We start from the raw sequence: 27,105 nt of genomic DNA, 5'->3' as shown, positions 1-27,105 counted from the left end.
ACTAGAGATATTTGTAAGTTTCAGACATGACAAAGGGGAAGAACAAGGAAGGGATGCAATTCAGATTCTACATTACGAGATCTGTAGGCATCTACTGAACATAGCCAATGCAATATATTTCAAGATCCTTTATTAATAACAACTGATAATCTAAAGAGGATACAGAAGACAGAAGGTTGCAGGAGTAAGTATTTAGGTGTAGCACAGAAGCTAAGAATGAACCTTGGCTAGAGCATGGGAGAATTCACTCATCACCCTTTATGCTGGGGTAAATTAAATTATAGCAACAAAACACATATGCCCAGTGATTGCAGATAGTCAAAAAGTGACAACTTAGGTGATATTCAGCCACATTTTTCCAAGTCCTGTCAAAGTTGATCAGAGAGTGACAAGATCAAGGATTGGTATTGTAAGGAATATATGACTACTGGGACCACTGATGGAACAAAGGAGGCTTTTTTGAAGGATTGATTCTACCTGAGATATTAGTCATTTAGGATTGAAGCTGGCATGAAAGAACATCTTTTACTAAAGAATATAGAAAATGGGATGAGATAAAGTAATGATTTCCACTTTTGGCTGTAATGATCAAGATAAAGGAAATAAGGAAAATGAAGGTACACTGAGGAATTCGTGAAAGAAAATGGAAGTGCTGTGCAAGACCTGTTATAGTAATATGGATACCAAAGACATGATGAAAAGACATTGCAAATAAGATTAAAAACCCCAAGAATTTTATATGTATATATATGTTTTTGAAAAGGTAAAATTGGTAGTGTCCTATTGCATGGTAACCATATAAAAGATTCTAGAAGGGTAACACGGAGTCATGGAATAGCTCAGGTTGGAAGACACCTTGAAGATCATCTGGTCCAACCTTTCATGGGAAAGGGAGGCTAGATGAGATTATCTAGCACCTTGTCCAGTCACACCTTAAAAATCTCCAGTGATGGGAACTCCGCCACATCCCTGGGGATGTTGTTTCAGTGATTAATTGTTCTCACTGTAATAAATTTCTTTCTTATATTAGGATGAAACCCCTCCCAGTACAACTTGTACCTGTTGTCCCTTGTCCTCTCCATGAGGCTCCTTGTGAAGACAGAGCCTCTGTCCTCTTTGTAGCTGATGTTTAAAGTACTGGAATACTGTGATGAGGTCCTCCTGAGCCTTCTCTTAACATGGACAGTTTAAGATCTGTTTGGGCTAAAGTCACTTTGGAGATGAATAATGAAAGGTTCTATGATGGTATTGGTAGGAACTGCAGGATTTTTGTGACCATTGTGTTTATATGTAGATGAAAGTTTCTTTATCAAATAGCCACTGGTGGCAATTGTCAATATGAATGGAAGGCAGCAGTGTCAGGTTTGGACAAAAACACTCACAGCTTTATCACTCAAATTAACTAGAATAGACTGCTGATTACAGGAAACTGAAGTATTTAGCATTAAAAATGAAAGTTTGAAAGGAAGTATTTTTAACTATTTTTGAGACTACGTGGCTGAAAAGTAGCAAATATAGTCCTTATACGTGATGGAGGGTGTGGGAAAGAAGATAATATGGAAGATTATAGTCTTAACAGTCAGATCTTGCAGGCAGTGGTACTGAACAAGATTTCAACATGGAAGTAAAAAAAAAGTAAAAAAACCTATAATGTAGGTTTATCAATGATAGTTCATATTAGTGATAGCAATCTTTGGCTTTAAAAAAACAATTAATTTTTCAAGACAATGACTTTTCTATCTCTTTTAATAACCATTTAGTGAAGGTTTTGATATGGTACCACAAAGACTACTAGTTCAAAGGGGGAACACAGGATTAATGCAGTAACTGTAGGGGAGAAAAGCAAGCAAGTAAAGGTGAGACAACAGACTGTATTGAAAAGACAATTATTGGGCCATAAAGGTCTACGTTTCACTGAGAATCTTGGCACAGAAGGAAAGACTGAGGGTAAATCTGTTGATTACATGAAGCTACATGCTCATTGTGTAGATGAATTCCAAGATGTCGGACAGAAAATAACAGATGATCCTGACATTTGGCAAAATATAAATCAGATAAAATTTTAACAAGCTAAACACTTAACTAATCTGAATTTAATCCATAAGCTTCAGTTTATCAGTTGGAGAGTTCATAGTGTATTTTTCATTTCAGTGTATATATGTGTGTATTATATATATGTATACATGTACACACAAATATATGAATTACCATTTTTATGCAGCTATGAAAGGCCTGAAAAACATTAAAACCAGTTGCAGATGTGCAACTGATCATATGCTAAAGAGCAGGATGTCTGTGGTCCATTGAAGGACCAATGAGGATCTATGCAAGACAGATGTAATATCATGCAGGGAGGATGAACAGATCAGGAAATGGCACTATATAGCATGCAAAGATTTAAACATTTGGCATCTGACCTTGAAAACATGCTTAGTGTTTGGCTGATCTAAATACCTATTAAAATGCGTGGTAGATGCATGACAGAAGACAGTATAAAATAGAAAAACATATGGATATAAAGGGTAGTCATCAGTTGCAGTCCCTGGTTGCCAGCTGCTGAAACCTCCTGTGTGCTGTTTAATCACTGCTACACAATGTTATGCTCATTTGCCAGACTGTGAGATAAAGGACACTGAGTGACAGCTTTGGTATTTGACCAAGCTTTGTGGCTGGACAAGGTTAAATAAGTGTCATCTCTGGATTGATGTTAGAAATAGCTTCTAAGATGGCAATTGTGGTCACTGAAGAAGGAGTCCCTGCAGTGCCAGTAATGGCCAGTGAGCCAAAATGGACAGTGGCCAGTGGAAGACAGATCCTGAAAGAAGCCACCAGCAAAATTATCTGGTTTTACTAGTGATGGGGAAGTATTAATATAATTGTTTAATAACATTTGTCATCGAAACTTCTTTATACAGTTCCAAGACATTCAAGTGCAAGAGGGAATTCTAGCTGATTTTGGTACAGAGATGAGGTAACAGGAGAACCAGAGAACCAGTGGTCTTCTGTGAGAGCAAATGAAGAGGCTGGTTTATTTAAACTAGCAAAATGAATGTTTGAAGGTGAAGACTGAATGTCCCAAGGACTACACAACAGCTATGGGGAAGACTCTTTTAAAATTCAAAGGAACAAATTCAAAACAAGATAAAGTAGATGTAGGTGTTGCAAAAATAACTTTGGTTGGAAATTAAGGGGAAAAAAAAGTTTCCCACTTTCAGTGCAGTGACCTTCCAAAACAGGTTTAAGTAAGAGTGGAGTGGAGACAAGCCGCTTAACAAGCTTTGAGGTAGACCTTAATAAACACACGAATAAGATTCTGTGTTACGGTGATAGCAAGATAATGCAGAAAGTTCCTTTTAATGTTGTGCTCTGTGTTTCTGTGCCAGGACCATTTTATATTCTTTTTCTTACAACCTTATTCTTTACAAGTAAATAATTTACTTCATTCATACCATGCCCAAAATATTTACCTTTTGTTTAAAATATAAACCAGATCCTAGCCCTTGTGCCTTTATTTGTGTGATATACCTGTTGTCTCTTTCTATCTGGTACAAATCGAAATCCACCATTCAGTGAAGTTACTGGTGAAAGAAAAGACGCAGCAAAGAAAAATGGAACAAGCTGTAGGAAATCTTCAGCTTAGGATGTAGTACTACATGGAAAACCTGGAGCTACTAACACACTCTTCTGTACTCTACCATAACACCTGAGGATAACAGAAAGCAAGAGGCCTAGTGCAAATTTTGTCTTAAGACTATGTAGCAAGATAGTGGAGGCTATATACAAAGCTACTATGATCTCTGTGTTGTTGCCAGATGAGTTTTCCCATACTATATTTATTGTAGTCTTTCACTGCATATGGAGACAACTAATAAACATTTATTGGCATATTATGTAAAAAGTTCCCTACCATACTGCTTACTTACTGGAAACACCTAGTGACAACATGATGATATTAAGATTAACAGCTACCTAATTAATACCAGAGAGCACGTTTGCAATCAAATGGTTATATCAATGAAGCATTTGGAGTACGTTTTGTACATGAGTTCAGCAGTTCATGGAGTGGTGCCATTACTGACAGAAAACCACCCGTTATGCAACTCATGAGCTCTGTTATAGAGTTTCAGAAAGCTTAATCTTAAATAAAATGCTATTTCTCATGTCTTAAAATAGATGCTTGTAACATGACTTAGAATTTGCACATTGGCAGCCAACCTTGACCACCCTGTGAAACAGAGTGCAATACAATGCGATCTCTGCTCCATGACTGCAGGCGGAGAACTACAGAAAAGGTTCAGTGGACATTTTGCCCATTATTCAGATGAAGAAACAGATGTAGAAATGAACAACTGCTGTGTTGCTTTGGAAAATGAAAATCACCAACAGCACAGTACAATATAGTGGAGATTTTGCTACTTCTGCCATTTCTGACTTTATGTTTTGTGACAAGTATTTCTTACTATCTTTAGGCACAATTTGTGAAACAAGTTGCTTTGAAAAGCAACCTAATTGACTTTTTTCATAAACAAAGAAAGTTCTATTCAATTTTTTGAAATATGCACTAATTCTTTGTTAATTTATTCTCATAAGCAAGGTTTTGAAACAATTAATGATTGCTTTTTAATTATTAATTGGATAATAAGTTCAGCTTTAACCTTACACTGCTCTCCTGGAACACTAAGAAAAATGTTTTTGAGTCATGAAGGTACACAGTTTTGTAATATTTCATAGAAGACTGTGGCAGATTTTAGGGTAGTGATTATTTAACAACAAGAAATAACGTGAAAGCATGCAGATGCTGTGCAATCAGTTCTAGCTGCATTCATGATCTTAGTTGGTGCCAGTGGTCCTTTTCTACATGTGTATGAGAAACAAGAGTTATTATGGGGCTCATTAATAAAAAAATTGCCTGTATATACATAAACAAGTAGGTACTAGATCAAAGGACATATATATAGGAGTGAAGAATATAAGGTCATTGATGCTGAGGTTTACAAAACCTGCAGCTTCCATGCCAGCTCTGTGCCTGCAGATCTTCTCAAGGATCTCTGACGAAACCCTCTCCCTGAAAGCCCTGCCATGAGCTTCCCGACTCCCAGGGGTATAGTTGTGTGGGTATGAAGGACCCAGGATCCAGCCCTGATGTGGCTTAGCTGTGTTACCGTGACTCAGACTGCTGAGGAAGAGCCATGGGAGTCTGTAGAGACAGAAAAAGGTAAAAGTTGCAGAAGTAGGATTGGTGAGACAGGTTCATTAATGAATCAAGAGGGAAAACGACAGCAAGAAATGGTATAAAACCCAAAGCTAGTTAGTTTTGCTGGGGGTCATTGGGCCAAGTTGACAGTACTGTCAACTGATGGGAGACAGCAGCTCAGCAACACCCAGGACCAGTCCCATGTAGCTACAGAGGCTAACTCTTCTCCCCTGGAGGCCACCTTTCCGGTGCCTGTATGCTGTGCTGTACGGTCTTGGTGTGCTGTATCAGGGGAGGTGAGCATGACAATGCTTGGCCAAACAGCTCCCTAAAACTCCTTTATACTTTAAAGTTGTGTATACCCTGCTTGCAGTCTCTTTGCACCTGGCTAAAGGTGCCTGGACAAAGAGTCCCAAACAAGGGGCTGTAACATCAGGACAAATCCCTTGTTCTTCATCATGGAGGCTAAGTGGCAACACCTGGTAAAGCTCAAGTCCTTAGAGCAGATGGCTTTCTATCTGTCAGACAGGATCTTAGTCAAAGAAAATTGATACACCTTTTCTTACTGTGCCTTACCGAAGTGCAGACTCAAAGGGCAACAGGTACTTTTATATTCATCACCCAGTTGGTGCCACTCTGCAGCTTTTCTGTTAACCACCCACACTCTAAGGACTTTTCTACCTGAGCTCAGCTATAAAAGCACTGCAAACCTTATGTTTCAAATGTCATGAACAATGGCTTTCAGCACTGAGCAAGTAGAACTGTTTCTCATCTAGAATTAGAGGATGACTGTAGAAAAATGTAATTTCAATTAACACATTGACAAAAAATGCTGGGACTGTCTACAGAAGCTTTAAGTGAAGCAAATGGAAAGATGTATATACCTTTTTTGAGCAATTGTTGCTCAAAAAAGTTGAGCACTGGATATATTTCTAAATTATAAAGAAATGGGGAGAGGTAAAGAAATTATTGTAGCAGGATAAACTGGTAACTGAATGCAGCATTACACTGAAGGTTTAGGAGCCTGGGCTAAAACGTGGATGAATCTTTGCCTTGTTGATTACAGACAAACTGCTGTAGCCTGCTCTAAAGCAGTGTAGGCATGACATAGTTTAGTGTATAATGCACTTCTGTGAATTGGTGTTGACCTTACCCTTGGCATTTGGCTTTAGCATTCTATTTCTTTCCCTTGTTTCATTAATGATGAAGCTTCTCTTCCTTTGTAACGATCATTGGTAACTGATTGCACACTCAGAAGAAGAATGCTTTCTCTTTTTTTGGACACTGAGTGGGGCTGGAGGCTTTATTTTTTGCCTATTTGGCTAATATAATTATAACATATATATATATATGCCTCATTAACAAAACAGACATTCTACTTCATTGTCACATTTGAAAATGTCAATTTCCAATTCAATCTTAAGATCCTTCTAGTATAACGATTTATCTTTATGAACAGATATAATTAATCTAAAGTGTCATAGTAAGTAATACCCTCTTCCACTGGTGTGTCTTTAGTGGCATGATATATTCTCTGCTGCCTTTTCTTCCCATGTAATATAGATACTCTTAAAGAAAAAGAATAAAAATACATATCAGTCAACACTGTTAGCTAATTTCAGTACTTATTTTTGGGAAAAGACCTTTGTCTATTCTTTCTGATGCATCTAAAGACAAACGTGTCCCATTCAAAAATTGTAATGACACAGTCATCACATTGGGCCAACCTGGATTTGGAAAGTGCAGACAATAATAAAGCATGGTTGAAAGTGTCATCATCCAGCCAAAATTTTTGGCTTGAAAATAACGTGTGATGTCCCATGATTTTCAATACTCAGTTACGTGCTTGAAAATATGTTTGTTTATTCCTTAGTTTTCATACAGACCAAATAAATAGAGTGTTGGAGCTCTTTATCTACAGTGTATCAGTGTTAACAAATTTTTGGTCAACAATGAATAATTAGTAATTTTGTGATAGAACTTATCACTTAGAAACCAAATATGGATTTGTCCAGATAATGTGACTCTGACAAAGTAATGACATGATGTAGAATACTTGTGATTATAGCTGCTTACTACAGATACAACTAAAAAATTCCAGATTATGGCATACAACCAGGTTAATGATTAGAATTTGGGCATAGCACAACTTTTTGTGTCCTGCTTGAGGTGCCATGTCTCATCTGTAACCACAGTTTACACTGCTGACATACCATAGTCCATAAGGAAGAAAGGACATGGGAGAGCTGTTCCCAGCGAGAACTTTGTCCTTGTCATTGGGGAAAAGCACACAGAAACAGATTGACTGCCAGCAGAGATCCATTGCATATACCACCTGCCTCTTCCTTTCCCTTTCAAGAGACCTGAATAGGATTTTAGTGTTTTGGTGAAGGCTTTCCTTTGGAGTGCCAGCATAGCATTCTCAAGAGTCAGAGCTGATATATCCTCCTCTACAGTGTACTTACTGATCTTGTCTCTTCCCCATAGCAAGGAACAAATTTAATCCTTTCAGTGTAGAAATCTGAATACAAGTGCAGCACAAGAAGTCCATGTTCTGTTCCCATTATAGAAAAGAATACACTTTTTTTTCTTAATGTGGTTGCCCTCAAGGACCAGAGCATCATATGTTTTGGATCACATATTAAACATTTTTTTTTTCTATTTCATTGTCCTGTGGGATATTAGCTATCACAATGCTAAATATATATATAGTCTGGTATATTGTTTTGCTGAGTTAAAGATTTTTCTTCAGAATTATAGATCTAAGAAAAATGTATGAAAATACAAAAACATATTATTTGTTTCCTTATTCTTTTGACTATATTATTGATTTTAAAGTATTTTTCCTTATTTATAAGGCCTCTGGCAATATTGGTCCCTAGTTCTTCAATTTTTCTTTTCTGCCTTTTCCTATTGGTATAATTTTTAGGTCAGAATATCCTGATTCATGATTTTGTCCTAAATATAATTTAAATATTGTGGGTATCTGAGCTTTTAGTGTGTGTTTTCACAATGCAATGAAGTTCCTATTTATATTTGGAAAGATGGCTGTGGATTTGGCTTTTTAAAGCAGAATTTGAAAGATCTATTTTCTGTGTTGTTTTTACTTGCTTGGGATGCAAAACTCCCTGGGACTCTGAGAATGGCACCTTATAAATGAAATTTACTATCATTGCTGTTTTCTCCACAGTAAAAGCTATTGTTAGTGACAACTGAGTTGCAGCCTTACAGTTCCCTGTGCACTATTATAACATTCCAGACTCTACTTTTGGGCTCAAACTTCTTATGCTTAGGTTAAGCTTAAAGATTTTGGTTGACTGGTTGACTGAAGTGCGTTCAGCTTTTTTTTAGTTAGCAAAACACATTTCACACCAAGAATCTGTATAAAAACAAAACATCTATTTAAAAAACAGGATGTATTTTGAAAAGCTCATTTTTCATAGAACAGAAATAATTGGAAGAAGTTGAAATATGAATGTCAGATGTTTAGCTGCTGTAAATATTGTAGTTTCATTCATTTAAATGAAGCTTTGCCTATTCATAAACTTTAGTTCTCAAATGTCTGTCTCCTACCTGGTATGTCTCAATGAGGAGTTATCATTCATAATGGGCTGATCTTAAGTGGTGAGTGGGAGTCAGCGTGTATGTGTGATTGTGAATGCTAGAAGTTACTTGGAAACTTAAGTCATGTAGAATATTAAACTTTTGAGAAGTTTGCTAAAAGTCTAATTACAGTTAAAGCATAACTTCAAATTAGAAGTTTTAAAATGGTGTTTTGTTCTCATTTCATTATTACTTAACATTACACAGCAAGAAATTCAAAGGTTTCATTGCAATATAAATTCTATACAAAAACATTTAATGCATTAATACATAAAGTTTATGGATTACTTGTTAATGAAGTAGCATTATTTATTATGGCTGAGATTATCTGGGAGACTGGCTGTGTTAACTTTGTGAATCTTACATGATTTACTGTCTTCCAACTGTATATTGCTGTAGGCTGCCTGAATAGTTAAAAGGAGTTTATGAAGACTGTGTTAAAGAAGACTGAACAACAGGGTAAGCAGTGGACACAAGTCAGCCTTAGGTGTCCTATTTCATACAACTTAAGAACGGATGGAACAACTTTTGGGGGAGAAATTGGTTAACTGCCTATATTCAGCATAGGAGCCTTGGTGTAATATAGGAAATATTTTCCTTCTTGATAAAATAATTCCTTAAAAATAGTCCAGTTGACTTACTTAAAATTACTCAATAGTTTCTTCTGCAAAAAAAAGTAGGAGAGAGGAGATTAATAAAACTTGGAAGAAAGTGGTACAGATTCTGTTTCTTTCTCTTCCCACCTAGTGGTTAGGACATTCATCTCAGTTGATGGAGGCACAAAATCAATTTTCTCCCCTGCTTGAAAGGGATTAATCCCATATTGTAACAAGGACTCCTTCTCACAATACTGTGATGTATTTTGGGGTGGGTTACACTCAGTATTTCCCCTTGACTGTGACCCTGTAAGTATTGGATATGTATCAGGAAGACTGGTTCTAGAAGCTGATAGCTTTAAGGGTGTTTCAGTCATTCCCCCAGGTTTGACAGACTGTCTTCTGAGCCTAGTGGCCTGCATTAAATGCAGATACTGAGCAAACGCTGCCTTTTGAGTATCTTCCAGCCTGGCGATTTGATCTGAGACATGAAAATTTTACTGAGAACAAGAATTTCAATTAAATATGCCCCACAGTTAAGATATCGTGCTGTTGTCTTTCTCAACCATTGAATATTTAAGTAGAAAAGCATCACCAGGTGCAACTGAAACTAGCTTACCCCAGAGTATTTCATTATATGGTACTTAACACACTCTGGAGGTAGATGAAATCTGACAAGTCAGAGGACAACTCTGAATTTGGGTCAGGCACCATAGGAGGTAGGTATGGGGAGGATATACAAATCACGGGGTCTGGAGTATGCGAGAGAAGAGTTCTCATCAGCATCACCACGTATATGCTTAGTTCTGTGAAAGGTATTTAATCAGGCTCTTTTTAATTTTTTTTTCAGTAAATATTTTCAAAACAAAAGTAAAATTATTGTTTCATATCACAAAAATATTTCATGCCATCTACAGTTATTATCTTTTGCTTCTCATTTCTGAATTTGTATGTCTATAAATATATCTAGTTTTGTGTGTGTGCAATATATGTATATATGCATATATATGTACATAAACATCTATATGTATAAGCTCAAAACAATTTTTTCTCTTTTTTAGATCCATGATAGATGGCATTTGCTTTTCCTGTTTGCTGTGTTTTACTGTGCCAGATTCCTTAAAGTAAGGAATGTTTGGATTAGGTTTAAGTCTCTGAAATGAAAGGGATTTTGCATGTTGTTTTCCACTTGTCCGCTTCCCCACCCTGGCATGCATCAGGTGCTAGCTGACTGTGCCGGGAAGGGGAGCTTCCCTGGGGCAGGATGGGTCTCACAAGGGAGACTGGGCATCACAAAAACTGGGAAAGCCATGAGAGGTGTAAAGGGCAACACAAAGGCAACTCCAGGACAGGATGGGGGGAAAAAAGTGATATTCCAGGAAGCAGACAATATGGTGTGGAGTTGCATGTGGATTGTGTGGTCACAGCATAGGAAGTCCCTGAGGGGCTGCCAGGCTGAGAGAAAGCCTGGAAGAAAGGAGCTGCCCTTCAGGAAGTGTGTTTGTGATGCCTTTCATTCTGTCTCACTTATCTGCTCAAAAGATTTTCTGTTTTAATAGATGTTTGTTTTTAACACTGTTTCAGTTTTTGCTCAAGTAAAACCAGGATTCTGAGCTTAAAAATCCTGGTAGATTTTGGAGGTTGGCAGGCCGCCCGAGTAGATCCAGTCAAAGCAGTGGCAAGTTAATATGTCACCATAAGGGCAAGACAAGAAAGTACTTATTATCTGCTGCATCCCAACTTTATTAGTCTCAAGTCTATATTAAAGGACACAGAAGGAACCAGGCACAATCCAAACCCCTTTGCTTTTTCTAGAGGAAGAAGCTGGTGGGCTGAAAGACCTCAAGAAAAGTGAAGTCTGTAAGCACTTTGGGATCAGTCTGTCAGAGTGGGAGCTGGCTAGGCTGATAGCAGCATAAAAAGGTCTAAATAATACAGGTGCATCAGCAATCAGTCCTCTTTATTCAAAATGTTTCATACCTTTGAGAAATTAACAGAACGTGCTGTATTTGGAAAAAGCTCTATTAGTTGCTTCAATCAACTTTTGCCATGGGCTGCCAGAAGGAAGCCCTTGAAGGGAAACTCAAACCTCCTATATTAATTAAAAATTGTACCTCAAAGTAACTCAGGCCTTGGTCTGAGTGATATTACTGTAGCGTACTCTGCTGAAGGTCACACATCTGAGTGGGTGCACTCAGACCCTGCAAAGAAGGGGTCCTGAAAGGTGTCTCTTAGCTCGGTAATCATGACAATAGCTTTCCTAAATACTTTCTGCTAATGAAGAGTCCAAAATGTTACATCTGCTTGGTATTTTTTTCCAGTGTATTCTGTGGATATCACAGGTACTTTCAGAAATGGATAAACTGAGGAGGAACCTGGTCCTGATCAGAAATCCAGGTTCCTGTACACGGGGCAGGTGACATGAGTCCGAGAGGGAGAGAAAGAGAGGGCTGTGTAGTGGGAAAGAGGGGAGGGGTAGTCTTAACTCCTCATCTAAACGAAATCTCAAAAGAGAGATCACAAGCAGCCAGACTGAACATAATCAGATCTCAGGGACCTACAAAGACATGTAAGCTTATGGGAAGAATGGCCTTTTGAATTATTACTTTAAATAGCAATCAGCAGTGTATTCAATACCTGTGAGCAAAGTCAGTCCCCAAGGGTCAGTTAGCGTCTGTCTAACACAGTATCCAAAGTGTCTTAATTACAAATCAGAAAACTTGTTCCTCCTGAGGGATAATGGGGGAGAGTAGATGCAGGTTGCGTGTGGAAATAAGTCTGAAAAGTCAACAGTGACCCTAGGAGATGGGTAGTTACATCCTGGTCCTTCATCTCAGAAGGAAAGGCTGGTGAAAGCTCAGGGGCCTCCCAACACCCTTCAGGTTGTGCTCAGACCACAGGGATCCCCTGACATCCCCACTCCTTTCCTCCCAGAAGATGCTGCCTCAGCAGGGCTGAGGGTCATGACCTCGTAGCTGCGCAGGATAAGCAAGGAGCCAGAGCCATGCATCACCGTATGGCATGCGATGGAAAGCCTTCTCCAGTCGTGTGCCAAGGGAGGCATCCTCAGCACAACATCTAGGCATCCTGCTGGGGGGTTCCTGCTCCCAGCCTGCAGTGCCAAAACACTGCCTGCAGCTGTGGATGTGGTAGTGGCTGACCTGCAGGGGAAGGTCTGTCACCTTTTAATCATCAATATTTGAATTAAAATCCAATAAAATGTCAGTCCTCACAAACATTTCTCCCTGATACATTCTGCCACTTGTTCTAACTGCTGCAGATTAAAACAGTCCTTCTCCATGTCTATCTGCAAATAACTGGTGTATCCACCTTCTGTAGCTGTTTTAAGCTAATTCTGTGGTAGTATTCATGTATAAATATATATATTTATATAAGAGTATACAATTCAGAAGGCTAACCTTTCTTTTAAAATATTATCAGACACAGAAGGGAAATAACACATCAGTTATCATTATTACATTACATATCTTTATAGTCAAATAAAGACTCCTAAGATTTTTGGTGGATGAAAAAATACACAGTAAAAGGAAAATCTGACTGCTAATGGTACAATGGACTGGATGATAGGTACCAAAGAAGGTTCTTGATGGGGATGGGGCACAGTAAGAAATGAGCAACATTTCCATGATATTTGAGAGGAGTGGATGCATTCCTTTCACTTGGTATGGTTTTTTTTTTCTGTTTGAACAGATGCTGTTGTCATTTGGCAAAGTATACCTTCATAAGGTCAATTCTAAAACATTACGATTACTCCTCTTGATTTATGTTCTTATTGTTTTCTGCATAAGTAAAGCTATGGGATTACTGTTCCTTCCAGTTAATGTGGCACTAGCTTAATTAATTTTGAAAGCGGAAGAGGGTACAGGAGATAGCTGATATTAATGAGCTGTACTAACGACATTAGGGACTGACTGAAACTAGTTATTAAATATAAGAGTAGTGCTTGCTATATGCTTTGGAATAACTGCAATGAGTAAATCAAGTACATCCAGACTACAACCAGAATTTTGTGATATATGCCTATCTGCATATAGCTACTACACTCCAGGAAAAATTCTGATCTGCACCTGAGCTGTGTTTAGTTCCATACTTTAAAAAGTAAAACTCCTGCCTATAAATGTGTCGTGGTTTAACCCCAGAAGGCAACTAAGCACCACCCAGCTGCTCACTCACTCACCTCCCTCACAGTGGGATAGGGGAGAGAATCAGAAGGGTAAAAGTGCAAAAACTAATGGGTTGAGATACAGTTTAATTGGGAAAGCAAAAGCTGCACACACAAGCAAAGCAAAACAAGGAATTCGTTCACCACTTCCCATCGACAGGCAGGTGTTCAGCCATCTCCAGGAAAGCACGGCTCTATCACATGTAATGGTTATGTGGGAAGACAAGCGCCATCACTCCGTAAGTCCCTCCTTCCTTCTCGTTCCCCCAGCTTTATATGCCGAGCATGACGTCATATGGTCTGGAATATCCCTTTGGTCAGTTGAGGTCAGCTGTCCCAGCTGTGTCCCCTCCCAACTTCTTGTGCCCCACTGCAGCCTCATCACTGGTGGGGTGGTGGGAGAAGCAGAAAAGGCCTTGGCTCTGTGTAAGCACTGCTCAGCAGTAACGAAAACAACTCTGTGTTACCAACACTGTTTTCAGCACAGATCCAAGATATAGCCCCATACCAGCTACTGTGAAGAAAACTAACTCTATCCCAGCCAAAAGCAGCACAAAATGACTTCTCCATTTTGAAAGCTAACATTTCACTTATAGCTGAGAGATGCCTTGCAGTTAAAATTTTGCAGTTTGATGGATCTACACTTCAGGGATTACTTCATCTGTGGATAATTCTCTTTCCTTCTCTATTTTTACACTACTAGTACCCAAGTGTCCCAGTTAGATGGCCATTGTGCTAGGTACCATAAATTTATATATATTCAAAGCATGTATATTTTTCTATCATCAACTGCAAAATGTTGTGAAGATGAGAAGAAAATAAAGTACCAACAGCAAAGAAGTTATGCATGAAACTCCAGGACAGCTAATGGCAGGGGAAAAAACAAAACAAAACTAGCAAAACAGCTGATAATTCACAGTATTTCAACTCACCCTGACGGGGACCTGCCCTGACACCTTCAAAATAAGGAAACTGGGGCAACTGTTAGTACACCACATCTAAATAGGTGTCCGCATATATTGTGGTCATGTCTTGTATTTATTTCAGTCTTTATATGCTGTGAGTCGGAAAGATAGTGTATTACCTTGTTAACTTCTGTTTTGAGCTGCTGCTGTTCTGCATGAATTTATTTCTTGCATTTCCTTGTGACTTGCTTCACTATTCTGCCCCATTTGGGATCGAAAGGTGGTTTTTTTTTAAATTTTGGTTATAAAGATCTCCCTCAAGCTTTTTAGCTTTGACCCAGAGTGGTATTTCTCTTCTTCCTATTCATTGTTCTTAGATAGATACTTGGTTATTTTGGTCATATTTCTTCCACAAAGTATTAACCCTGTTTATCAAGCTCCAGGAAATACTTGCTCAAGCTGAGCATGAACAGGCTTTCAAAAGTTTGCAGAGAATCTAGGAAGGGGACTAACTTCACCGCCACCCTGAACACAGTAGAAGAGGACAGATCAACATAATTAGACTTTTTTTCACTGCTGTGACTCCAGAGTATTTGCAGTGTAAGCAAGAGCAGTGTTTGACCAAGTCTTTCTACCTACTTGGTAGACACATTCACAGCTGAAGTCATAGTACAGCACTAATAGCTGATAAAAGTGTCCCTTTTACTCTTTGACAAGAAATAATTTTCACAGACATGAGTGAAGAAGGTTGTGTAGTGAGAAAGGAAGATGCAGATGCTAAAGAATGCCTTTCACATCATAGGTGAAATAGTTTATCATTTCAACTTGTTATACAGCAAAAGGAAAGAGAACCAAGTTCCGGGGTGGGGCAGAGGTGGGGAGGAGATACCCATCTGCCTAGGCTTGGCACTGGAGAGGAACTTTAATCTTGCTCGAAAGGGTGAATAAGCCTCAGTGGATCTGAATGAGTTTATTTAGACAGAGTTAATGTAGATGTCCCCTTTCTCTAATACTACTTGTATAGTGTTTGGGTAGTTACAGCATATGTTAGGTATTTTAAAGTATAGATTGTATATAGACAAAACATACCCTTCTCTGTAACTCTCTCAAAAATAAGAATAATTTTTCCATTGGTAATTAGTTCCATTAAAGTGTACACTTACACAGGATTGATTATAGAGTAAAAATAATATTTTTCACACTGTCCTCAGTGATTACTGTATTTAGCATGTAATCAAACATTCAAATATTTATTCCTGTGGAGTGATACTCCAGACCTTAGGATATTTTGATATTTATTCAACCTGAGTATCTCTTCATTTTGCAGAGATGGTGAAGTGCCTTGCTCTTTATAATTAAAGCCCAAGTATGACTGAAATATATCCAGATCCTATGGATAAGGTAAGTGAAATTTTACTTCCTATAGAGATGGTAAGTATTATCAAGAACAGTGGCTAGTACGAGACAAAAGTATGCTTGCCGTGACTTAGAAGAACGAGGTATCAGGGAAAGATCTTCAGCTGACAGTGTGAAAATCAATTTAAAAGTAGATGTTAAAGCCTGGAAGTAGGTTATAAGCAGAATTAAGCTGTTGCAGCACAGCTTCAGAAAGCTCATGAGTGAAGTGCTTATCCACAGAGAGAAAAGGTAATATACTTATGCCATAACAAAAAAAGAGATGATAAAAGTGCTCAACACATGGTTTTCTGTCTGCAGAAAGAAGGATGTAAATACAGACTTGCACAACAAAGCCAAAAGAAATCTGGATTGACTCAGGCATAATATATGCAAAAGAGAAGAGCAACTTTTTATTTAGCAAACGAAATAACTCCCACGACAACCAAAATTCCATATGTGCAGTGGTCAAAATAAAGTTGGATGCCAGCAGTTACTCACTGTGTTATGTAAGACATTCAGATATTTCCTCTTCTAAGCAGTATAAATTGTTACATTCATTTAATGCTGATGGCCTCAATGTGGATTCCAGTAAAGAAGGCAAAAGGAAATTAATTACAGGTTATATAATCCCTGTCCGCACTAGGAATCCTCACCGTGACCTTTCTTTTCTGGTCTTTGTCATCCAACTAGGCAATAACAGCTGAGCAGTAGTTCTAGCAGTAGTTAATCTCCTTTCAGTTCTGGACCAACTCCTTTGCCTTGGTCCTGAAAAAAGAATTGAAAAAAAAAAGACAAATTGGTATTGTTTGTTACTTGTGGAACATACCTGCTATCTCTGACATTCACAGCTAAAAATTATCACATAGTTACAATTTTAACATCTGCAGAAAGAGACCATTACAAAGATGTATTTTCTAAATCTCAGCAGATGGGAAACTCGCAACTTTTCAAGCGCTAAATTAAGCTTGTAGGCTATCATGAGGGATTTTTACTTACCCTTGCATATGATGTGAAATATGATCTCTGGACTAAAGCAGTCAGATCAATTAAAACAACTGGTCTCACTGTGGAAAACAAAAATAATTATGTATGAAATGTATTTTAAAACTTTGGCCACCAATATCTCTGAAATGGAAATAACACTAGTAAAATAGGAGGAAACAGTCAAAAAATTATGAGAAATAATGTTTATACATTACTTAATCATTGGTATACTAACATTAGCACCACCATCTAAAAATGGAAATATTTCTGCACCAAAATTGCCTTTTCTGATTTAAACTCAGAGTAATTCTAAGCCAGTTACAATAGAGCCAGTCCAAGATTTATAGTCAAACAATGTAATTCCACACACTATTTAGGCCTCTCTACTTGGGTTCCAATTTCTGTTAATAAATGAATACAGTGTATTGTGGAAGGAAAAAAAAAAAAGGGAAGTAAAATAAATATATAACCTCTTGGAACATAAGGAAACTTCAATACAACCTTTATTTTACACTCCCAGTCATTCAGCCTGATGATCTTTGGAATTCTAATGTTTGGCAGAGATTATTTTTGTAATGATTTCTATTGATAGTGAAATTGTAAATAACTGTATGTAAGAAAGAATGTGTCTAATTCAATATGGCTATATACAATATTGTGCACAGTTATGAGTAGTATCATCTGCAGCTAGCATTTTATATTTTAAATTCCTTTTGGTTTCAAACAACCCTAGTACTTAAAATATATTTTGTAGTTACAATATTGAATTTTAGTCTGTCATTAAATGAGTAATTTCTGTCTATTTTAATATATTTTTGTATGACAGGACCTGGAGAAAGTTTATCTGAGCACCTTGTGTGGTGACTGTAAAACTGATATATCATTCATAGCACCAGCAATGCAATCCCCTACAAATGTGGAATAAGAATCAGTTTCCATCAAAATAGGTTTTTTTTCTGAAACTCAAGACATTCACCAAGGCTTGCAAAAGCAGAAATGATATGAATGTTGTCTGGCTTCATTTTAAAGGTCATAAAATACATTTATCACCCTTAAAATCTTTTATGTCTCGGTAATTAAATTATATTGTTCATGTGTTTTTCAGACACTCTTTGTATGAAACCCAGGGAGGTATAATGAATACTATTTATAAGGGCAGAATTACAAGATTATTGGAATGAATGCTGTATGAACTGTACAGCTTAAGGGTGAGTGAATAAAATTTTCCATCAATGATATTCATAATTATTACAGCTTTGCTACTTTAGGAAAGAGTGAACTACTGAAATATGTCTCAGTTTTGACTCAGCATTTAGTCAAATATATTGACTTCAGTAAGTAAAGGCACAATACTTATTTCTCCTCAGCAGAATAGACTGAGCAGAGCCTATGAATGCAGCTGTCAGCATCTGTCATGGCTCTCTCACTCTCTGCTGTGGTCCAAACTGCAGCAGCCCAGGGACAGAAGTAATTTTTACCAAATCGCATATGTTCCTCCATGGACTGGGTGGCCAACTGTAGTACCAGTCCCTTCCACACTCTCTCTGCCACGAGTCCCAGGAAAAGAGAAAGAGTAAACTCTCTTTTTTGTTGCATGTGTGATAGAAGATCCTGTAAGAGGGTTTATGTTGGTGGGGAAGTTCCAAAATATCATCTAGAAAAATGTTGCTAACCCCCAAAACTAAAATCAATTTACTAAGTCCTCATCAAGAAACTTTTAACAGTATCCTTGTTCTGCTTAATGGTTCCCCTTCTGACACACATGAGGAAACAAAAGATGCTATGTCTGAAGTATAGGATTTCGATATAATATTTGGCTGTACCCAAATTTAGGAGGTGTTCTGCCTGTGAAGTAAAATTGAAAACCATGCAATAGTCTGGATAGCATGCCTGTATGGCAGCTATTATGGTTCTGAATTTGGTTATGAATGGGAATTGGCTTCCTGCATAGCTGCTTCTGGGATTTTGTCAATCTCATGGTTAGAAGTTTTTTTCAAAGTTACTCTTCTCTTATTAAAATATATTTGTTCTTTCAAAAAATATTTTATGATTTTATAGATGACTTTTCCTTCCCAATTTTTACATTTTCTATGTATTGACTGAGAACAATGCAATACCCTTACAACCTCTATTTTTTGCTAGGCTAAACAAACTTAGTTCTCCCTTCAGCATTTCAATAGTCCTTCTCAGTAGCTGTTCTGATAGATATTCATCTTTCTTGAATATAGGTGACCAGATTTATATATGGTATTCCAGGTGGACTTTCAGCATGTCCTTGTACAATAACAGTAATATTTTCTAATATCTAATAGAATTATCTTACTATCTATAGTCTCTATACCTTCTTAATGGTATGTTACTTTGATACATATTAGTCATCCCGTAAACAAGCCCTCTAAAACTTGGAAGATCTTTAAACTGATTTCACAGTCTTGGGACAATTTTTTTTTTCTCCTGCCCTGTTGTTGCCAGGTGACAGGCACTCACTGGTAGAGGCCAATAACAAAACTGTTATCTGCGGCATTGCAATAACTTTGACTTTGTAATAATAAATGCCATCCTATTTCTACTGTTAAGCTCTAGTTTTTCCTATAGAATACTCCAATTCTGCAGTGTATTGATGATGTCTGCCAACTTACTTATAAGCAAATTTCATAACTGAACAGAACATACAGCTCTTTGTTTTATGCCAAAGCAACTAATGTTATTAAGTAAGATCTGTCCCAGAACCAATCCTTGGATAACTCCACAAAACACTTGCCTGTCACCTGATATTTCTCCTTTTCTTACATCCCATATTCATGTCTAAATTTCTCCTTCTGTATCCTGTCTACAGTTGCAGTTTATAGTTCTGCATTTCTGAAGTTAGCCAGTAATTTCCCATGCATATATGTATATGACTTCTTCACATAGATTAACTATGCAATCATTTATTTCTTAAAAAAAGACCATGCACTTGTCCATCATTATTCACTGTTGGTAAACACATGTTGCATTTTATTACTTTTTCCGTTAGCTTATCTACCTTTAAATTATGACAGTCTTCATTGGTTCTGTCAGAAGTTGAACATGGACATTTTTTTTGCCCTCTCGCACACTCAGCATGGAGTGCACTAAATTCTGAGTTTTCCTTCCACCTGACTGTAAACAATTCAGTTACTTTCAGCCATCAGGGTTTCTCTGTCCTTCCTAATAGTGTATTCCTTATCAAAAGCTGAGATAAAACATTTATTTAGCTTTGCAGCATAACTTAGTTCACCTTTACAATTTAGCCTTCCTAAGTTTATAGTGAACACATTTCTTCTTTTCTTATTCTCTTTTTGTTTAAACAGTTGCATTTTTTATTACTGTTGTATTTATTGTTTTCAAGATCAAATTCCTTTTTGGAGTTTCTTCTGAAGCTCTGCATTTCCTTTCTTTGACAATCCACCTTTTTTATTTTGTATCATTGCTGCTATTCCTAATGCACTTTTCAATAAATTAGGTTTGGAGTCTTTTTTTAATAAACTTTTTTTTCTCCTTTATTTGAAACATAGTTTCCAGAAAATCTCTGTGCCTTTAAAGCTTTCATGCTGAGGTGTCTAAGCTCTTCAGCCTAGATAATGTCATTCCTAATTCCTTTAATTTCTCAAAGTTTTCTTATTTGAAGCCAATATTAAGTTGCAGACTAATCTTTATTTTTATTAGACTAAGTTAAAGTCTGAAGTGGCATAATTTCCAGCTGGTTCAATGAACAACCGCAGCAGGCACCACACCTCGGAATACCCAGATGGCATTAATGGTCTTTGTTTTCCAGTGTCTGTTTGGACAAGTTTGCAATAGCAAGAAATGTCCTAGTAGGATATATTTCTCTAGAAACAGAATATTAAAAGAATATATAAAACAGAAAACAGACCTTTTTTTTTCCCCACTATTGACAACACCCTGTCATGAAGCAAAATTTGTGGAGAGAGAAAGAGTCTGAGTACATTCTTATAATCAATATTATCAACATCACAACAATAAGTAGGTAAGAGTAATTGCAAGCATAACAATGAGAACATTTTTTGGAAAAAAGGAATACTAAACCCTTAACTGACATCCCTGTTAAATGTACATTCTTCCTGAAAAGAATAATGATACTGTTTCTTGATGGAAGCTACACATACACATTAGAACTAGAGAAAAATATTGACCAGTTTGCTGTCAAAAGTTGTAATTTTGCCAAGACCAAGATGTTTCCATGGAAGTATTCCAATTTCTGACCAACTCTATTATAAATACTTACTTGGGGAGCTAAAGGGTCTGGTCTTTCTGCATACTAAACAGCATTGGTCTCCAAAGGTTTTAATGCAAGTGGAATATCTTGCAGGGTTTGATCCTAAAGGAACTATCTATCTCCCTGTAGTATCTATAGAATAAAATTCCAGTGCTGAATAAGTCTCTGAAGACTGACAGAAATGAGAGAAGAGGCTCTGTCAAAGTAAGAATACAAGCTAGATACTGTCTTATGAATCCATGATCCAGAAGAATAGTCAGTCCTTCACTACTACATTTATGGCTTGGGGGGTCAACATCCCTTTGTATGATAAACTAGATGATAGGTACAAGAATCCACAATTTTATCAATCGAGACAGATTGTGCAAGATACGAACTAGAACTGAAAATATAGTCCGACTGGAAGCTTCCCTTAAAAGCTATTCAAGAATAAAAGAGCTACCCTGGAAAAGAGATGAAAATTGCATACAGAATGTTTTCTACTAAGAAATACTAGTCACATTTCTTTTTGTTTTCATTAAATAAAGAAAAATGTAAAATCCAGCTATAAGCATCTGAAAAATGAAATTGGAACAATACTTTAAGAAAGGAAATTAATAAAATCACTAGTGGTGAGGAGATGGTGCATTGCTTGAAAATACTTCAGTATAATTCCTTCCTTTGATTCATCTGATGCTTTCAAGACATTCTATAAATTGAGCAAGTAGTTGTCTTCTGGAGCAGTGGATAACTGTGATATCATCTATAACACTGTATGGCATGTGCTGGCTTTTCAAATAGTGGCTTCTGTAAAAGCAGGATTTGGATCATTACACTGTGATTTAGTAGAATCTTATTCTGTGAGTATTCCTGTTTGGCCAGATTATGAACCATTTATTAGCATTCATATTCAGTAACTCACATGTTTTGTCCCACCTAAAGGTTTCAGAATTGTGGCAATATGTCAGTTTTGCTGCAAGTGCAATATAGAATTAATCTATAAAAGTATTGATATAAATATCTGATTTAGAGTGGTGTGGCTGAATGTTCTGAACAACTTAGCATCTGTGATAAAGTATTCTAAGTCTAGGAGGATATTTCTGGCAGCTGCATTGGGTACTTTTTGTAGGATGTGTGAATGGTCCAGACTTCTTGACTCACTACTGCATGCTACCCAACCAGATCGTATTTGTGCTGAGTGGGCATATTCTATGCACAAAGGCAACTCAGTTCATTTCACAACTTTGTAGTCCAGAGCAATGTAAACATTGATCCATCTCCACCACATTCTCAACACTTCTGTGTGACTGAAACATTGTCTCCTGAAGTCTACTGTCCTACAAAAAGGAGACCCCTATCAGTAGGAGGGATCAAGCTCAAAAATGATAAATTTCCAGTTGCCTTACATTTGTTATCTGCTTAATCAGCACTTGTTTAATATTAAATGAAGGAAAACAATTTTAGCCATGATATTCTTCCATGTCCTTTTTTCCACCTCCCACCAAATCTATTTTGTTACCTAGTAAAATAGATTATCATTAATGTTATGCAGTGCATAACAACTGATGAAAATGGTCAGACTATAGAGCTTAACAATGCATAGTGAAGGATGTTTCATTTTATTTTAGAATGCCTTTTATGACAGCATACTCTGGCAGAGAATATTGATTAAATAACTGATAATGCCACATTGTAAAACACTGACAGTCTTGGTACTGTATAAGGAGTTAGCACTAAAAACTGAACTGGACTTCTCCTATGTGTATATAGTCTTATTGAAAAAACTTCAGTCAGGGTCCCATTATTACTTATTCTCTGACATAACTACGCAGTATGCTGTATCTAACTTTGCAGACAGACAAAAAAAATGAAAGTAAAGTCTAGTCAAATGTCTCTAGCTTTCTTGTAATAATCTTGTGGGTTTTTTTAAATTCTGATGTCATGTATGAGTTCACCATATTGAAAGAACGCTTTAATGTTGCTTCAGTTCTTTACTCTGTGCTGATCTTATCACAAGAATGTTATTCACTCCTTTCTTTGATAATTAATATTGATCGCATGTTAGTCTGTGAGCAACTAAAATGGCCTTCAGTCCCAGTCAGTAGAAAATCTACTTAGAAACTTAGTAGATATTCCTTTTCTCATCTTTTAGGTTGCTTAATGGTGCATCTCTCTTGCCCAAAGCAGTTCTTATTGTAGTTGGAAGGTGATGAGTAGAGGAGGTAACTCGTTTTATCGTTGCCTGTGCACAATTTCATTTGCTTGCTAATGCTTCCACCTGAATCTTTCCAAGCTGCTTTCCCTGAAAGAAGGTAAAACATGAGAAAATGAAAGGGAATGTGAGTGGATTTTTTTGAAGCCCTGTTGTGGTTTAACCCCAGCCAGCAACTAAGCACCACGCAGCCACTCACTCACTAGCCCCCCGCAGTGGGATGGGGGAGAGAATTGGGGAAAAAAGTAAAACTCGTGGGTCAAGATAAGTACAGTTTAATAGGACAGAAAGGAAGAAAATAATAATGATAATACTAGCAATAATAAAAATAAAAGAATTGGAATATACAGAACCAGTGATGCACAATGCAATTGCTCACCACTCGCTGACCAATGCCCAGTTAGTTCCCGAGCAGCAATACCCACCAGGCCAACTCTCCCCAGTTTATATACCAGGCATGGTGTCCCATGGTATGGAATATCCGTTTGGCCACTTTGGGTCAGCTGTCCTGGCTGTGTCCCCTCCCAACTTCTTGTGCTCCTCCAGCTTTCTTGCTGGCTGGGCATGAGAAGCTGAAAAACCATTGACTTAGTGTAAACATTACTTAGCAACAACTGAAAACATCAGTGTGTTATCAACATTCTTCTCATATCGAATCCAAACCACAACGCTATACCAGCTACTAGGAAGAAAATTAACTCTACCCCAGCTGAAACGAGGACAGGCCCCAAAAGACTTTGTAGATTCATTGTTTGATTATTTGCATTTATTCCTTTCAGTGTTCTTCTGTCAAATCTACTATATTCTGATAACGGGACCCCAACCAATATTTGTCTTGCTTTTCAGGAATGTCCCAATAAGGCCATCTTTAAAAAAAAAACAAAAACCCCCCTGTTCTGATCAAAGTAGAGGAGGACCTGAACTAAAATTCCAGCTTTGAAGATTCCTGAAGTGTATTAGCATTAACCTCTGACTTCTAACTTTTCATCTCAGTTCCGTCATGACATTGCTGGAAAATGTTTAACTCATCATACAAAACAATAATCTGAATAAACCAAACTGATAGACCAGACTATTTTACATTACAGAGAGAAAAGGTAAGGAGAAATGTGGAAAAATAAGTAAAAAATTTTACAAATAAAATATTATGAAGTAAGTCATAAAGTGATTAGTACTGGAGAAATGCTTTATTTTATCATTTGAAGTTTTATATTTTTTAACCAGAAAATCATCTAGCTACATACATTTAGAAACCAAGGCATACATCTAATTGGTTCATAATAAGAACTTAGGAGTTTGAGAAAGATCAAAACCCATGCCCTTGAAAATGGAGAATAAGGAGGTCCTAAAATGATGTCAGTTTTGCTAAACATAGATTTGAAACAGAGTCCTAGAAGACTGTGTCACTTTATTTAAATGTCAGAGAATGGTAGTCACCTGCTAAGCCAAGCCAACATCATCCCTAAGAAGAAACTACATTAAAGTATATTTAAGTAGACAACAGACATCCAGTGAAAAAGAACATTAATTAATAGAAAATACACTTTAGTAATTGTGTTTAACACTAGTGGCTATTTCCTCACAAAAACACCACCATTTAAAAAATGTGTTTTATATTAACCTATATACTGAAGAAATCTAATGGGTACCCTGCAGATTTGAGGTGACATTTACATCCCTAACACTGGAGCATGTCTGCTTGTTACTGTGTATGAACATGGTTAAGAAACTTTCTGCCTTTGCATGGTTGTTTCTGCCTTTCCCACAAATATATATCAGCTGAGGGATTGAACCCAAGGCTACATTAGCATCTACCTAGCCAGAAAACTATCTTGATAAAATGCAGAATAGATGACAAAGGTAGAGGAAAAAATGATACAGCAACATATAGCACAGATATGCTTTTTTTTTTTTTGGAGTGGGTAGCAGTGATAGATAGACACTGGAACACCTGGCTGGCCACAGTTCCCCTGGGGGCACTCTGCAAATAGCTGACCTAATTGCAGGTGCAGGGATTGCTGTTAAAGTCAGCAATTGCCTGCAGTTTCCAGAGAGTAGTATCTAAGGAATTTTGTTAATTCCAAATTGTGGTAGAGTCAATTCAAACATTGTCATCAGCAGAAATTATTTACATTCACATTACTCGTTTTATATGCACGCTATTCTCTTTTACTCTGCCAGCAAATTGGCTAATCTGCCAACAGAAATATTCACATGTGGGAGGAAAGAAAGAGTAGGAGCTGCCTGTCAGCTAGTGTTATGTGAGAGCAAAAAGCCTGCAAGGATACAGTCATAACAGAAGATAGGTGGCTCTCCAGCTATTTCTATCTTGGTCATGGTCTTCCAAAGCACATAAAAAATACTGACCTAAAAGCCTCAGGTGAGGATCATTATGCGCTTATGAAGATCAGTTCCACATCAGATAGAGGAAATCAGTGTATTTTCTAGAGAAATGTAATTTTCTAAATTCACCCATAGATTTTATAGCTAGAGAGGTTCATTAAGAACATCCATTCTGACTTAGCAAAGACCATAGAATTTCAGGGAGTCATCTGTTATCTCAAAAACATCATCTGGTGAGCTAACACAGTTTAGAAAAAGAGCAAATTGTCTTGATGCAAATTCTCCATGGAGTTGAGGATACACATCCTCTATAGATCAAATATTTCAGAGATTAATTATTCTTACTGTTAAAATATGTGTCTTATTTCTAGTCTTGCTTTGTATAAATCAAGGGTGATTCTTGACACATCTACCTGTAATGGAGCAAACAGCCAGATCTTCTTCCAAGCTCTCCAGACCCAAATATCCCTCTGTCATCAAGGATAAATTTGAATCTGTAACTAGCACACCTCTATTAAATAGATTTAGGACTAATAAATAACTCTGATTTGCAAATTATATCCAGCGGAAAAACATGTCTAATCCCATATGCAAAAATAGGAGAAAAATAAGAGAAGTGACGCGTGGAGTTTCAGAGATGAGAATATTCCTACAAGAATCCCAGGTTGCAGGAGAGATGTTTTTCTTTAAATACATGCCAAACATTCCTCCTGATTTTAGTTAATGCTAAATAGTGTAAGCACATGATGCGTGTACTTATAGACACATTTTTTCCTAGATAATTCAAGACAATTGTGGGACTGAGATGTAATGAATAGTGTTTTGCTAAGAGGACAGTGAATCTATCTATTAGGAAGCTGACACTATCCTAAGGAAAGAAGAATTGACAGGTGATTATTGGGATATTGGAGATTAAATGTTTTTCCATTTCTTACTTTCTGGTTTTCACCTTATGTTGTAGCTGTTTGTGTAGCTGCTCCTCTTGCCATCCACATATTTGCCCTCAGAATCCAGATACAGAAAAGTGCATCAGATTACCTCTGTGTATTGATGTGGTTGCATGTACACTCATGTGAGACTGAAATGGAGACTTTTTGCTTTAAAACACTAGGATATCTAGGGAAAATATTTTAAAATACACTAAACAAAATGTGATGAAGTGAGAATTCCTAAAAACTGGGCTTTGAAGTGTAGCCATTTCTGTGCAGAAGTGCTGAAGTATTAATGCTGAAGTCTATGAGTCCAAATGAATCCAGTGCGAGAGGAAATCCTTAGCTCTTTAAGGTAAATAGAGTTTGCAGATAGATACCAGTATGACTAGAAATTTTTAAAGCAAATTTAAAAGAACTTTTAGATGCCTATAAGCTGCTAAGAGAACTGAGACAAAGAAGTCCTAAAGGAACAACCATATCTGCAGAGAAAAAATGCGCCAAATTTTATCTTTCATTAT

The sequence above is a fragment of the Haliaeetus leucocephalus genome, unplaced genomic scaffold, assembly GCF_000737465.1.
Source record: "Haliaeetus leucocephalus isolate CR32 unplaced genomic scaffold, Haliaeetus_leucocephalus-4.0 Scaffold284, whole genome shotgun sequence".
Taxonomy (NCBI): Eukaryota; Metazoa; Chordata; class Aves; order Accipitriformes; family Accipitridae; genus Haliaeetus; species Haliaeetus leucocephalus.
This window is presented reverse-complemented; position numbering follows the sequence as displayed.